The sequence below is a fragment of the Leopardus geoffroyi genome, chromosome C2 (assembly GCF_018350155.1).
Source record: "Leopardus geoffroyi isolate Oge1 chromosome C2, O.geoffroyi_Oge1_pat1.0, whole genome shotgun sequence".
In the NCBI taxonomy this organism is placed as follows: Eukaryota; Metazoa; Chordata; class Mammalia; order Carnivora; family Felidae; genus Leopardus; species Leopardus geoffroyi.
The window spans coordinates 119,326,956-119,332,955 of NC_059333.1; positions in this window are offsets into that span (position 1 = coordinate 119,326,956).

Here is a 6,000-nt window from a genome sequence, read left to right on the forward strand (position 1 = left end):
GATCTCATGGTTTTGTGAGTCCGGCCCTGCATCAGGCTCTGTGCTGGCTGCACAGAGTCTGCTTGGGGTTCTTTCTCTTCAGCTCTCTCTACTGCTCAACTCATGCTGTCTCTGTCTCACCCAAATAAATAAATAAATAAATAAATAAATAAATAAATAAAACTTTGAGAAAAATTAAATAACCTAAAACAAATGAAAATAAAAACACAATGTTTCAAAATTTGGGGGACACAGCAAAGGCAGTTTTAAGAGAGAATTTTATAGTGATACAGGCCCATCTCACAAAACAAGAAAAATCTCAAATAAACAATCTGACATCTGACCTTAAGGATCTAGGAAAATAAGAACAAAGCCCAAAGTTAGTACAAGGGAGGGAATAATAAAGATCACAGTGTAAATAAATAGAGACTTAAAAAATAAAAAATAAAAAGAAATGATTAATGAGACTAAAAGGTGGTTCTTTGAAAAGATAGGAAAAGAAATCTTTAGCCAGATTTGTCAACAAAAAAAGAAAGAGGTCCCAAATAAATAAAGTCAGAAATAAAGAGAAGTTACAAATGATAACACAAAAATACAAAGGATTATAAGAGATAATTACACACCAACTGGACAAATCTAAAAAAACAAAACAAAAACAAAAAACATGAATAGATACATTTCTAGAAACATACAATCTTCCAAGACAGAGTCAGAAAGAAATACAGAATATGAACAAATTGATTATTAGCAATGAAACTGAGTCAATAATCAAAATATTTCCCAGAAAACAAAAGATCAGGACCAGATGACTTCACAGGTAAATACTACCCAAATTTAAAGAAGAGTTAATACCCATTCTTTTCAAACTATTACAAAATTCAAAGAGGAAGGAATGCTTCCAAACTCATTCAATGAGGCCAGCATTACTCTGATACCAAAACCAGAGAAAGGCGCTACTAAAAAAAGAAAATTATAGGAAAATACACCTGATAAACATGCAAAGATTCTCAATAAAATATTAATAAACTGAATTCAACAATACATTTAAAGGGTCAGACATCATGATAAAGTGGGATTTACACCAGGGACTCAAGAAGGGTTCAATATCTGCAAATCTATCAGTGGGATCACTACATTAACAAAATAAAGGACACAAATCATACGATCATCTTCATAGATGCAGAAAGAAATATCTGACAAAACTAAGCATCTATTTGATACAAATTCTTACCACGGTGGGTATAGAGGGAATGTAGCTCACCATAATAAAGGACATATATGACAAACCCATAGCTAATACCATACTCAATAGTAAAAAACTGAAAGGTTTTCCTCTAAGACCAGAAACAAGAGAAGGATGTCTACTTTTGCCACTTTTATTCACATGTTATTGGAAATCCTAGCCACAACAATTGGGCAAGAAAAAGAAGTAAAGGATATACAGATTGGAAAGGAAGAAAAGTAAAACAATATTTACTGGTGACATGATACTATATATAAAAAAACATGGAATCTCCACAAAAGAAAAACCTGTTAGAACTAATAAATGAATTCAGTAAAATTACAGGATACGAAATCATTACATAAAAATGTTGCACTTCTACATACTAGTAATGAAGTATCACAAAGATAAATTAAGTAATTCCATTTGCAATTGCACCAAAAAGAAAGAATAAAATACCTAGGAATAAATTAATCATTAAAACAAATACCTGCACTCTGAAAACTAAGACATTGATGAAATTGATGACAGCACAACTAAAGGAAAATACATAAGTGCTCATGAATTGGAAGAATTAATATTGTTAAAATTTCTAGACGACTGAAAGCAACCTACAGATTCAATGCAGTCCTACTAAAATACCAATGGCATTTTTACAGAACTAGAGCAGATAACCCCAAAATTTGTACAAAAGCACAAAAACCCCAGATAGCCAAGAGAAAGAGCAACAAATATGAAGATATCATGCTCCCAGGTTACAAATTAGACTACAAAACTGTGGTAATCAAAATGGTGTAATACTGGCACAAAAACAGACACGGAGATGAGTGAAATAGAATACCAGAAATAAACCCACATTCATATGGTCATTTAATCTATGACTAAAAAGGCAAGAAAATACAAGAAAGAAGATAGTCTCTTCAATAAATGGTGATGAGAAATTGGACAGCTACATGCAAAAGTATGAAACTGGACCACCTTCTTTTTTTTTTTTTTAATGTTAGCATTCATTTATTTTTTTAACGTTTTATTTATTTTTGAGACAGGGAGAGACAGAGCATGAACAGGGGAGGGTCAGAGAGAGGGAGACACAGAATCCGAAACCGGCTCCAGGCTCTGAGCTGTCAACACAGAGCCCGACGCGGGGCTCGAACTCACGGACCGCGAGATCATGACCTGAGCCGAAGTCGGCCGCTCAACCAACTGAGCTACCCAGGCGCCCCTGGACCACCTTCTTACACCACACACAAAAATAAACCCCAAATGGATTAAAGACTTAAATGTAAGACCTCGAACCACAAAATTCACAAAATTCCTAAAAGAAAAAAAAAAAGGCAGTATGCTCTTTGGCATTGGTGTTGATGATGTTTATTTGGATCTGTCTCCTCAAGTACAGCAACAAAAGTGAAAATAAACAAATGGGACTACACAAAACTAAAAAGCTTTTGCACAGTGAAGGAAACCATCAACAAAATGAAAAGGTAACCTACCGAATAGTGGAGGGTATTCACAAATGACGTATCTTTTAAGAGGTTTACATCCGAAATATATAAGGAACCCATACAACTCAATATCAAAAAACCAAAGAACCCAGTTAAAAAATGGAGAGAGGGCCTGAAGAGACATTTTCCAATGAAGACATACCATTGGCCAATAGGCACATGAGAAGATCCTCTCCATCAGTAACTATCAGGGAAATGCAAACTGAGAGATCACCTCACACCTGTTAGAACTATTACTATACTAATTGTAATAAAACTGTAATCAAAATGATAAGAAACAATTGTTGGCAAGGATGTGGATAAAAGGAAACTCTTGTCCTCTGTTGATAAGAATGCAAACTGGTACAGCCACTATAGATAAAGTATGGAGTTTTCTTTTAAAATAAAATATAAATAAAACTACCACATGATCCAGAAATTCCACTTGTAGGTATTTATCCAAAAAAATGAAAACACTAATTCAAAAAGACATACATATCTCTATATTCATTGCAGCATTATTTACAATAGCCAAGATATAAAAGCAACCTAAATGTCCATCAACAGATGAGTGAATAAGAAAATGTGATATGTACACACACACACACACACACACACACACACACACACACACACACATGCCAAAAGATCACTCATCCATAAAAAATTTAAAATACTTGAAACATATAAACATAGGGGAAGGGAAGGAAAAATAAGATGAAAACAGAGAGGGAGGCAAACGATAAGAGACTCAAATACAGAGAGCAAACTCAGGGTTGCTGCAGGGGAGGGCGGTGGGGGATGGACTAAATGGGTGATGGACCTTAAGGAGGGCACATTTTGGGATAAGCACTAAGTGCTAAATATAACTGATGCATCATTGGGTTCTACTCCTGAAACCAATACTACACTAAATGCTAACTTGAATTAAAATTAAAATAAATGAAAAAATAAAATATTTATCATTTATGACAACATGGATCAACCTAGAGAGTATGATGCTAAGTGAAATAAGTCAGAGAAGGACAAATAATAAATACTATGATTTCACATATATGTGAAATCTAAAAATCAAAACAAACAAAACAAAATAGAAACAGACTCATAAACACAGAAAACAGATGGTTGTTAAAGGGAGGGGGGTAGAGTGATGGACAAAAGAGGTGAAGGGGGATTAAGAGATGCAACCTTCCAATTATAAAACATAAGACACTGGGATGTGATGTACAGCACATAGTCAAAAATATTGTAACAACTTTGGATGGTTTGGATGGCGACATATGGTAACTAGACTTACTGTAGTGACCATTTCATAATGTATACAAGTATCACATCTGTATGATGTACACCTTAAACTAATAGATTATTGTATGCCAATTATTCTTAAATAAAAATATAAAATAAAATACTTTGTTCTTTTGAGCAGTCAAAATTGTCACATAATTTTTCAAAGTTTCTTTTCATAAAAATGTTATCTCTTCATCCTGAAAATTGTAAGCACTTTCTAGAAAAAAAAAACTGACTTTTTTAAGTCTGTCAACATATATAGCTTCTTCTGCGTGTCCTTATTTAGGCAAAGAAAAATTTATTTGATAAACAGTTAATATTTTCTAAGTTGTCTAATAGTTATATATATGTACATATAGATGTATATGTATGTATATGCATATGTATATGTATATGTACACACACACACACAGACATATATATATATATGTACTATGTTTTTTAATCCTCAGGAGGAGTGGTGCACAAAAAAAAAAGGAAATGACATTGTCCCAATCTGTATTGTGTACCAAGCATTTTACATATATCTTATTTAGTCATAAATGTTTAGGAAATCATAATTATCATATTTAATATTAAACAACAAGATGATTTTTTTCCCACTGTCCCTTGACAAGGAAGAATTACTGATACCAGATTAACGAAGTGAAATTCCATTAATGAGAAGGGTAATTTAACAAACAGCACCAAGACTGTGAAGTACTAAGTTACAGATATTCATTGAACACAGTCATTAAAGGGGCACCTAGGTGGCTCAGTCAGTTGAGTGTCCAAGTTCGGCACAGGTCACGATTTCACAATTCATGGGTTCAAGTTCCACACCTGGCTGTGTGCTAACAGCAACATGGATCCTGCTTTGGATTCTCTGTGTCCCTGTCTCTCTGCCCCTCCCCTGCTTGCTCACATTCTCTCTCTCTCTCTCTCTCTCTCTCTCTCTCTCTCTCTCAAAAGTAAACATAAAAAAAAATAGTCATATGTTCAAGCATCTGTATAAAATACTATCATATAAAGGTTTATCCCATATGGTACCAATTCTGCTTATGTTTGTCATTCTGCCCAAAACAGCAACCAGGTAACATTTGAATTACTATCTTGGTCAAAAGATACGCTGCTGAGGGTATTTCCATTTATTCCTTATCATCTTCCTTCACTTATCTCTTTCTTCACTTTCTTGTTATCCTTTTTATATACAACCCTGTACTCAAATATTTGTTACTTTTCAAGTTATTCTTTTCTACTTCATCTTTAGTCTGTAGCGGGTTGTAGATTGCACGCATGTTTCTTGCTGCATGCAGTTGAACCAGATACCTTTTCTTCTCTCAGTAATAAGATACCCGCACCTATATCCTGTCTAATAATGGGAACCCAAATCAGTGTCATTTTCTCTTAGAGGGAAAAAAAAAACCTAAAAGTCAAATTGTCCTTGATATTCTATAACAAGCGCATAACAGAGCAAGTTCTGTACAATTGTGATATATTTTATGCTAGATTTCTATGAAAAATACTTCAAAGATCAAACTGATAGGTAAGTGTATAAATTTTATGTAAAACGAAAACAGGAGTACCCTGTAGGACATTTGGTATTGGTTTAGCAAAATAGCCAAAGTCCATGTTTAATTGTTTTGTTTGGTTTTGGTCACCTACTGTCATAAAATGAGAAAATTGAAAAACTGGTAAAATATGAAATCTAACTTCAAGATAAATTTATGATACTTTCATATTAAGTAACTTTCTAAAATGATGGTGTAAAATATTTGACTTACAAGAAACTAAAATAAGACTTACATAAATATTTCACTTCTGAAACATATTTTTTTTAGTGGCTGAGTTTCTTAGCACCACTTACATAAGTTATAATAAATAGATTTCTTTGATTCCTGTCAAAATTCCCAAGTTTCTTGGGGTTATTTGTTGTGATAACTAACAAAATACAATTGTGAAATTCTCTACATAATCAAAAATAAATGTGAAAATAATATTGTCAAAAACAAAAATAAATTAATCCCTACTATAGTATAAAATCTGTTGGCC